Consider the following 9,152-nt stretch of genomic DNA (forward strand, 5'->3'; position numbering starts at 1 on the left):
ACAATTTCAGGATTCTATTATTGAGAGTCCTACCCTAAAAGAGTGCAGGCCAGTAGAAACAGACATATAAGCATAAACTATAATATGTTAAGTGATTTAATAGTGATGAGTATGAGAGACGATGGGAACATAAATGAGAAGCAATTAATTTTGCACATGTCTAGATAGTAGAGAGAGAATGGAAAGTGAGTGGTTGTGAATTGGTTCCGGAAATCTTAGACTAGAGCTGCCACTTTAACCAGCCCTTAAAAATTGACAAGAGTGAAAAACAGTGCCAAATCAATGATGGCAAGGATGTAGAGAAACTAGATCACTTGTATGTTGCTGATGAGAATGTAAAATGGTATAGCCGCTTTGGAAAATAGTGTGTAAAACTCAATCTACATTAGATAACAAAAGCAAAAGGAAGAGGGGAAACACCAGTGGGGAAATAGGGCTTTTTCAAAAGTAAGGACGTGTGTGCTTCAGAGGACTTCCTCAAGAGAAGAAATCACCCCAGGGATGGGAGAAAACATCTGTGAGCCTTTGATCAGACAAAGGACTTCTATTCAGACCATCTTACAACTCAACAATAAAAAGAGAGCCCATTTTTTAAATGGACAAGGGATTTGAATAGGCATTTCCCAAAGGAGGTACCATATATACTCGTGAATAAGCCATGTTTTTCAGCACATTTTTAATGCAGTTTTTGTGGTAAAATGAGGCGCCTCGGTTGATATTTGGGTCGGCTTATCCTCAAGTATGTACGGAGTGCTGCTGTTAGGTGCCATTGGTCAGTTCCAACTCAGCAGCTCTGCACACAGAATGAGACGGGAGGCCTGGGCCTGTGCTAGGTCTGGGCCCATTGTTGCAGGCACCATGTCAGTCCATCTCCTTGAGGGAGACCAATAGCATGTGAAAAGATACTTACAGTAATTAGTCATCAGCAGAACTTAAAACTGAGAAATGTTATATTTTTCTCTCAGTTTATTTGAAGCAATGGTACTAAACTCAGTATATTTTAAAAGAAGTAATATTTTTAATGAAAAACGTTATCTTCTCCAAAGCAGAAAAAAATGTTTTTTTGAGAGTGAAGGGGCATTATTTTGTTGTTTCACAGTTTTGTAAATCTCAAATGTCAGGCTTCATGGAAGATAGAACACATAGGACTCTCGTGTGTTTTTGCATGCAATCTGTTGTATTGGTTGTGGCATGTGTGAAGAAAATTCATCTTTAAACAGTTGCATCCATGTAAACTGGAGGAATATTTTAATGGCTCTTTCAGACAATTGTGAATATTCTTTTTTTGCTACTATGTCAGAACTCAACAAATGATAATTTCTTAAAAGATTAGTTCTAGTAGTCTTACCAATGACATTTTGTAGTTTCTAACATTGAATGAAATCTTGCACTATGCTCCTTAGAATTGTACCACTTACATGGTTTTATAGCATCCTATACTACACTGGAAAAATACTAGTTCACTGAATTAGGTAGATGATCTACATATAACACATTTTATTATACAATATCAAAGACTCAATTCATTGATATCACTACCAGTCAGTTCAGGAAAACAAGCTTCTGGTAGATGTAAGCTTTGCAAATTCTAATTTCCTTTTGAATGTTCAAATTTCTTTGTTTACAATAAGTATTTCCATTTGTTCTCTTTGAAGTGATTGGGTTTATATATTTTTGAGAAAACGTCTTCCAGATATGCAAGGATCAATAACAATAATTTGTCAATAGTTTTTTTCAATTATAAGTGGTATTCCATTAAAAATGGCTAGTTTATCTCGAAACTAACTTACTTTAGTGTTTTTTTCATAAGAAAATCATCATCATACTTTAGTGTGCAACAGAATATTTTCAAACACACTTTCTACGTCATGACAGAGTATGAATAAAAACTGTTAGGTTTCACTGCTTCATCAGGAATTTCGTTATGTGAAACTGACTTTAAATTGCTTTTATTCATTCATCCATTTTACTGTGAATGCGTGACAATAAAGAGTACAGTGACCTCTGAGATAGTTTGGTGCCATTACCTGGATTTATGCCAAGGCCCAGCACTTTAACTTTACTTTTCACCTCCATTGCAAGCTTCAAAACCACAAGCCCGCGCAAATAATGTCTTAATGTTAGTAGGAAGAGTTTCATCTCATAGACCTAATGAAAGGGTGTGGGGAAACCCTTACTTTCTTCAGAATTCACTCTATTGCAGTGAGGTCTTTTGGGGGTAAGGTTACTTTCCCCAGGTAAAGAGCTTGTTAAAAATGCTATTGTAGCTGTCTTGTAGCTAATTTATATTATGAATTGTTTGGATACTTATTATGCTGAAGACTGCAAGGGGAAGTAGGTAATTCAGAAATGAACAAAAGATGTTTAAAAGGTCTGCCCATATGGAGCTTACTTATGAAGAGTGATTCTGAGAGTTGGGTAGAAAGACTACAGCGGAGACAGGAGATGCGTGTGTTTGGAGAAGCTGTGTTGTGGGTAGCTTAACTGGGGTGGCCAAGAAAGGCCTCCCTGAGAAGGTGGCCCTTGAGTGAAGACTTGAAAGAGATGAGGGCATTTGCTATCCACATATTTGTGGGAAGAGTATTCTGGAGGGAAGAGAAGGTACGAAAGACCTGACGCAAGAAGATGCCCCATATATGTGGAGAGCAAGAAAGGAGGCTGCTATAGCTGGGACAGAATATGCAAAGGGAAGAGCCAGAGATAGTCAGAGACATAAACATAAGCAGGCAGTTCATACCAGCCATACCGGCCACTGAAGTGATTTTAACTTTTACTTTGAGATGGGAACTTACTGGAACATCTTTAAAGGATCCGTGACTATGCTGGAGAAAAGGGCAGCCAGGAGTAGATCAGTTAGAAAAATATTGTAATCATACAGTAGTGATTTGAGCTGTTTGTTGGAATCTGCATACATATGGAAGTGGAATCACTAGTTCTTACTGATAGATTAGATGTAGAGTAAGAGAAGAATTCTCTATGATCCTTTGTCAGAGGAAGACAGCCTCTAACAACCGAATGAATGGTCAGTAGGCACAATTGTATGGCGATAATCTATAAAGATTATAGTAGAGTCATAGAGAATAGGAGAGATCGGAGAGAGAGTACAACAGAGGAGTCAGACACATTTTATGGTAGCATGCTCACCTCAGCCCCTCTTGATGGTCCATTTGGAGGTGGGAGAAGAGAGAGAGTCTTACTTTCTTGGGACATTTATAGGTAGCCATTAGACATGTATATTCAGTAGTTAACATACGTCACAGGGTGGGTGGAATCTACAGTAAGGTCCCTGAGTTCACAGGTGAGGAAACCTAATACCTGCATTGGGGGAAGGTATAATGGGGGCTGGGTGACACAGCAGGAGGAGATAGCAAGAGGATGCCTGCTTCTGTAAGGAGATAAAATCAACCATGTGCTCACTTTAAGGCAGCATGGCTGTTAGGGGAGAATCTGTCGGAATGATATTTAAAGCAAGCTCATGAACTTGGACTTTATCGCTCTAACTTAACCAAAGGTGGTGGCTTTCCCACCATGGAACACTAGCTTTCCAGATTCTTTCTGTTATAAGTTAGGGAATATAGTCCTCGTCATCTGTCCCTCAGTGCAGGTTTCCCACAATCCTTGACTTGAGCTACTGAGAAGAATGGAATTGCCACTGAGATGACAAAAACTGAGAGAAGCAATTTTGAAGGCTATAACAGGAACTTAGTTTTAGATATTATAACTTAGAGGTATCCAAGTAAATAGTTTGACTATACAGTTGGGTATAGGAGCCATGGTCAAGGGAGTGATGTGGGCTAGACACAGAAATTGGGAGTTATCAGTATAATACATAATATTAAGAACTTAAGACTGAGTATGATTATACCACAGAGTGGGTAGAGATATTAAAGAAGAGCTAGTATGGAATTAAGCTCAAGAATGAAAAAGGGGAATGTTTATTGTTTGAGGGTAAGATAGAGGCAGGAATCCAAAACCACTCCAGGTTTCTATTTGGGTAATTAAATGGGAATTGATGATGTTAACAAAAATGGGAAACTTAGGAGAAAGATAGATTGGAGTTTAAGGACCTATAGAATATTCTGGTGGAGGTGTTTATTAAGTGTGTCTTGAGTTAAAGTTTGCATAGTTTGAGGCAGCATATATTTCAAGCCATGGGATTAGATAAGAATGCCAGAAGAAGATATGGCATGAAATAAGATGGGGCCCTAAGAATATTTAATTTGGGGTGTGAGTGGAAAAGAAGGCCTTGGGTTAGCAGGGGGCGCTATTCCTAGGGGAAGCAGAACTACATGTTTGGAGGAGAGGGTATGTGTGAAATGTCAGAGAGAAGGGACCAGCACTGGAAAGAAGTAATTTGACAATTAGAATATAATATATATGAAAGCAATTTCAGTAAAATGGTGGTGACAGACATCAATTTTCGTTTCTGTGGGGATGAAATGGGAGACAAAGGATGTCATTGATTTGGACTCGCTCTGTTGAATTTTATTTACCTAAGCTAACAGCAGGTCAAACCCACCAGCTGCTCTGCCTAAGAAAGATGAGGCTGTCTTTTCCCTCAAAGATTTATAGTCTCAGGAACTGGTAGAGTAGTTCTACTCCAGCCGATAGGGTTGCTAGGCATTAGAATGGACTTGATGACAGTTGAGTTTGTGGTTGACTTTGGTTGGGCTTACGTTCCATGGTAGGTCATCACGAGTGGAACCTGACTCGATGGGAACTAGCACAACCTATGATAAAGATAAGGCCACAATCAATCTAATTAAAAGTGGTTTGGGGACGTTATCAAGTCAGACATTGTGTGTCAAATGAAATTCCAGGACTGTGCCAGTTATGATTATTTGTTGTAAACAATAGAAACTTACTCTAATTGAGGCAGAAAAGGAATTTATAGGAAGGTTTATGGATTCCACTGAAGGCTAGAGAACCACACTGGCTGGAAACAAAGGCAGCTACACTGCAAGGAACATAGCTGTCAGCTCAGAAAGTCTGAAGACACACCACACCGGTAGACACCTCCACTGCTGCCAGCAACAGCTCCCTGTCACTGCTGTAAATAATATAGATTTCTCTGAATGTTTATTCACTAATGCCAAATATTTGGGCTTTAAAGGAACATGTGATTGGCTAAGCTATGGCCACATACCTGTGCCCCCATTGCTAGAAGAGGAAGAGAAGTTATGTCCCACCCCACTGCGGTCAAACTTCGGTAGTTGGAGATACTTCCTCCCCAGAAGTTCATTCAATAGCGAGACCTCCAAGTAGACAAGATATTTGAATGCTAGCCAGCCCAAACCAACAGTTGGAATAGTTCCCCGTGTTCTTTCCACACCCTGCCACAGTACTTAACGACATATGTGGCATTTGAGACTATTCTTGCATAAATTTGTCTGGCTCTTACATAGCCTTTCATCTAGAACTTTAAAAAATACATATTTTTTACCCTCAACTGAACATTTTCCCCAACAACAATAGCAACAGATCTTATCTATTTAAATTTTTCTGGAAGTATTTCCTCATATTTCAATTCATAATTTTCTCACCACTCACTCTAATAGTACGAAGCAAACTTACCCTTTCCTTTTATTGGTTCAAATTTGCTGTGACTGCAGACCTCCCCATGCCCTGACGGTTTGTTTTGGTAGCATATCTGTAGGGTGGAATTTAATCTTCAGGAAATTCTCTTCCTACCAGTAGTCCAGAGTAAAGAGGGTTTTCTAAAATAAAACATCTTATAAACATTATGTCTGACAAGCTCTCATATGGCTGTATTCTTAATGCATTTGCTCTTTGATCTTTCCCCCTACTTAATAAGACTTTTTGGGGGGATGACCGCACAGTTGCCACTCAGCAAATGATGATTGATAAAAAATTTCAGGGTTCCTAATTATTTCCCTAAACTACACACTGCCCATTTTTGGATAAGTTCTCTTCTTTAGCTGACAGTTTTGAACTTTGATTAGCTCAAGTTACTGAATGAAGTAACATGACATAAATTCAAGGCCAGTGTGAGAGTTAGGATTTTGTGTGCCAACTGATGGCATCTGCAGTTTAGCCTGTCAATCAGGTCGTAGCTCGATGACCTCCTTTGGAGATGTGACCAATATAAATGGCTTTCTGGAGGCCAGCTCCTGTCCTTCTCTGTCTTCACCTTCCTGTTGACGAGCCACTATGAGACCTGCATAAACCGTTACGCAGCCACGGCCACTGGTCCTACACAACTTTGCACACTTCCTGCATTCTGCATCACTGCATGTGGCTACGTGGGTCTGAAGAGGGACTTAAGGGCTAATATTAGACTTATGGACTTGATCTGGACTGGGCTGGGATGTTTGCTTGATGTATACTTCTTGATATAAAGCCCTCTCTGACACATGTATGAGTGCCACTGGGTTTGTTTCTCCAGTCAACCCGGCCTAACACAGCCAGACTTTGCAGTCTTTCTACCTGCCACACCATGTGACCAGCATTTTGTAGACGCCCTCCCTGGGGAAAACAGCCCTGACCTAGTCTAGAAACTCTTTCTGAGACTCTGTAAGAGAAAAGAATGATTCACCTTATTCTTGGAAAAGTCAGTGCAAGAAGTCATTTTGATGAAGAAACGAGATTAATTCTGATTTTTTAAAAGATAGGCATAGTGCTTTTGGGGTTGACCTTTATGAAATTGCAGTCCTTGTGTGTGGTTCGGCCTAGCAACTTGAATTCAATTTGAGTGAAGGAAAGAAGAAGCCAAAGTCAGTTGATCAGGCTTGGGGGCTCCCTGCAGTGCTCAGTATGAAAGCCACGTCTTCACACAACACTTGAGCTTAGTCTTATTAGGATTTTAAGTTCATTCTTCCCTCTGGTGACCTCTCCAATTTTATCAGGTTTGAATTAAGTGTTGAAATTGTCATCTTGTCAAACTGAAAACCTTGGCTCATGCTTGGGCCATCTGTTGTGGGCTAATAGTTTTGATTTATCTTACTCTGGCTGACATTCACACTAATGATGCAGATGCAAACTTTACATTTCCTTTTATTGGTCTTAGTTTTATTGCATACACTAGTGACACAAATACTGCATTCATATTAACTATTTATATTAACTTTCTAGCTTGGGGAAGAGTAATGTACTTTGCTTATGTTTTTACAGTGATGGGAAGCCCTACATCATAGATATTTTAGTAGACCTTTAAAATGATTACATTCTGCTCAATTTTATTACCTCAATTTTTGTTTTCTGCAATTTGTGCTTTTAGGATATGTCAGTATGTGTGACTGTCTGTGTATTTTAATGATTTCAGATTCCCAATTTTCTTTACCTTTTTTTCTATTTTATAACTTTAATGGGAGAAATGCTATTCATTTTATTTAACTCTCTTTTATAAGCATCAAATCTTATAAGTCAATTTTTTTGAAAGAACTGCCCTTAGGAACAAAATAATGATGCTCATTCCTCCAAACATTCAAATTGAAAGTCTACCAAAATCAAACAAAGGGGTGGGGGATAAACAAAAATCACATTCTAGGGGTTCAGTGCATGTAGCAGCTTTGACTGTGCTGCGAGATCATCCTTAAGCTGACTTAAAAAAAAAAAAAAAAGAGTACCCTAGTGCATCAAACTATACATTTTCCATTTGCTTTTAAAAATTAAAGATAATAATTTTTTAAAATCTTAAGGAATTCACAATCAATTGCCCAACTCATTCGGAGGCCATCCAACATGTGGCAGTCACACATGCTGGGTGCGTTCATTTTCAAGGCCTAGTGGTCCTCCACACAGTGTAAAAGACTCACAGTTCCAAGTACAAAGGGGCACAGACGATCTGGAGAATTCCACAGGACAACAGAGGTGCCCGAGCTGTTCTTCATAGAGTGAAGGGCTTCCATCAAATTGACACAGTTCCCTTGTGTAAAGTATTTCCCATCTTGTTTCAATACTTTCACTGAAAGGTCAAGAATCAGTCTGAGAAACGCCCAGGTGGAATCTTCCTCTGGAGACATGGAGATGGGGACAGCCGTCAAATCATTAATCACATAATCAAACATTCTCCCTTCTTGGGCATACCTCTTCAGCATGGGAATGCAGTCTGCTATTAGAATCTGATAGCAGTCTCCTTTAAGATTGTCTTAGACTTCGCCACACATTGTTCGCATGTATTTCTTACAGCCATCAATCACCATTTGGTCAATCTCTACCATCGGGACCATCTTGGGCTTCAGTTTCACTATTTCGTATAATACGCCCCCATCGCCACCGCCCAGAATCAGGACATCTTTGCCAGTGTACTCTTCTTTGCCATTGCCCATAATGGCCCGGGTATACGCCAAGTCACTCTCGGCCAAATTAACATCATCGCCGCTGAGGATGAGAACTTCCCAAATTGCTCCGAGTGTAGAATTGTAATGTTCTGCTAAGGTGAATCCTCATCATATACCACCTCGTCGATGTCGCCTGTCGGCAGTAGGCCATTACCTGTCCATGGCTCCGCCTCGAACGATGGGTGGTAATCATTACACCCTCTCAGTACTTTCCTTACTCGATTCTTCTATTTTGTTCAGAAGACTGTCACGTTCTTTGTTGCCTTGCGCATCACCGTCATAACTGTCCAGCAACACCAATCCGTGGGGGTAAATTCTCAAATTGGCAAAGCTGCCATTTTTGTTGGTGTAGGTTGCTAAGTAGCCATGGTCCTGCCAGGTGTACACCGACTCGGTCATTCCCTGCTCCTGGCAAATGGACTGCAGGCCATTGAGAATAGTTTCGCCATCGGCTTGGGTGCCGAGCGTGAAGTCCAGGGTGCTGTGTCGTGCTACTGCCATAGTGCGGCGGAGCCCTGGGCCTTGCCTCAGAGGCGGCGGAGGAAGAGTGCAGCGGTGGCAGGCGGGCAAACAGCGGGAGGCCCTGGACGAGGGGGCGGGGCTCCTGCGAGGGGCGGGGCGGGGGCGGGGCCGGGCACCCAGCGAAGCTGGAGCCCCTGCTCTGCTCCCCAGCGTGCGTCACCACGCCACTCCAGCCCTGCTAGGCCGGGCCCCCTTCTTTACCTTTTAATTCTATGGCGAAGTTTGTTTTTTGATGAAAATATTAGTATCACTACCAGAAAACAACATGAGTTGGGAATGCTGTGGATTTAGATAATTAACTTTGAAAGGCTATTTCTTTTTTTTTTTTTT

At 40.7% G+C, this 9,152-nt stretch overlaps 1 protein-coding gene and 1 pseudogene across 6 annotated transcripts in view; one reads left to right on the forward strand and one right to left on the reverse strand.

Annotated features, from left to right (window-relative positions):
- ATF6 (activating transcription factor 6) overlaps positions 1–9,152 on the forward strand; it is a 223,077-nt gene that overhangs the window by 150,966 nt on the left and 62,959 nt on the right. The gene's annotated exons all lie outside the window — the stretch shown is intronic.
- On the reverse strand, positions 7,736–8,801 carry LOC105978995 (annotated as a pseudogene).

Source organism: Echinops telfairi, unplaced genomic scaffold (genome assembly GCF_000313985.2).
Source record: "Echinops telfairi isolate 266 unplaced genomic scaffold, ASM31398v2 ScPeMD7_7424;HRSCAF=8462, whole genome shotgun sequence".
Classification (NCBI taxonomy): Eukaryota; Metazoa; Chordata; class Mammalia; order Afrosoricida; family Tenrecidae; genus Echinops; species Echinops telfairi.